Source organism: Peromyscus maniculatus, chromosome X (genome assembly GCF_049852395.1).
Source record: "Peromyscus maniculatus bairdii isolate BWxNUB_F1_BW_parent chromosome X, HU_Pman_BW_mat_3.1, whole genome shotgun sequence".
In the NCBI taxonomy this organism is placed as follows: Eukaryota; Metazoa; Chordata; class Mammalia; order Rodentia; family Cricetidae; genus Peromyscus; species Peromyscus maniculatus.
In genome coordinates, this window is record NC_134875.1 from 19,728,424 (window position 1) to 19,729,711 (window position 1,288).

Sequence of the window (1,288 nt, forward strand, 5' to 3'; positions counted from 1 at the left end):
ATGAAAACTCCACCTACCAGTGATGGGTAGGAAAGTCCAGGATTCCAACAGGACCCTTCCGGGAGCTCCCTTGGAGGTGGGGGCGGGGCTTCCTAATGGCCGATGTGGCTTCTAAAGAAGGCAGCAGGTCACCTGGCTGCAAGCTCGCTTCATCTATGAGCACCCCTTTGCTCTCCCCCAAATGGGCAGAGGATTCGAGGCCCTTCCCTTCTGACCCCAGCACCCCAGTGTGCAGGCCCCACTCTCACATACATTAAATTTATATTCATATATATTATAGTTATATATTAAAAAGAGGGAAAAGACTTTCCCAAAGAGAAATTCCTGAAGAACCCAAGTGGCTCAGGATGTTTACTGTCTCGCCCACCCCACAAAAATTCTTTTAAAATCTTCCAGTGCGATCTTCAAGAAATCCCCTGCCCTCTTGTGTCCCCCCCTCCCCAGCCCTCCTCTGTGTCCCCCACAACCCTGGACTGCCCCCAGCTCCAGCCCAGTGCCATCCAGTCTCACTCATCTCTGGCCATCCATTGCTGTCACGGCTTTCTGCTGGGCGCCCCCCTGGGACGCTCCAGGGGGCCACGTGGGCTCTGGGCAGTGGAGATGATGGAAGGAGTTGGGGGAAGAGGGCGGGATCCAGGGCGCCTGGTGGCTGGGTGGGGAAGCGGCCCAAAAGGGGCTGAAGTTTGCAGGAGGGGAGCAAGCCACAGCTGTCATGGGGCTGTTGCTGTTCTGCCGGCCCTCAGAGGCTTGAAGCTTGGAGAACATGGCTAGCGCATCAGGGAAGTTAGGTGGTGTGGCAGGGGTGTTGCTGGGAGTACACATCATCTGCGGGTGGTGGTGGCTGTTGGGAATGTTGCTTTCTTGGAAGAACGTGCCCAGGGCGGTCTCGAACTGCCTGTGTGCCGCCTGCAGCAGCTGCTGCACCTGGTCCGCCTCGCAGCCCGCGGCCAGCGCGAACTGGTGGATCATGACTTGGTGCCACAGCTTGTCTGTGTTCATCAACATGGCGCTGGGCGGCCGCTCCGGGCTCGCGCTTGCAGCTCCGCAGCCGCCGCCGCCGCCGCCGCCGCCGCCGCCGCCGCCGCCGCCACCACCACCACCGTTTTCTAAGTAGCGTGGTACCTTCTGGACCTAGACAGTGCGCATTTCTTTGTTCTTTAGGCCTTCCTAGCTGAACCTGCCCTGGCCTCTAAGCCAGTTTCCGGCTTCTATCCTGTCTTTGCTAGGGAGCCATCTCTTCTCAGCTACCAATTTCCCAACCGCTTATCAGTGAAGATAGAAGTTCAGT

The 1,288-nt window shown here is 58.1% G+C and overlaps 1 pseudogene; it reads right to left on the reverse strand.

Moving 5' to 3' along the window:
• Positions 1-510: 510 nt before the first annotated feature.
• Positions 511-1,005, reverse strand: LOC102924274 (UBA-like domain-containing protein 2 pseudogene; annotated as a pseudogene).
• Between the last annotated feature and the right edge of the window lie 283 nt (positions 1,006-1,288).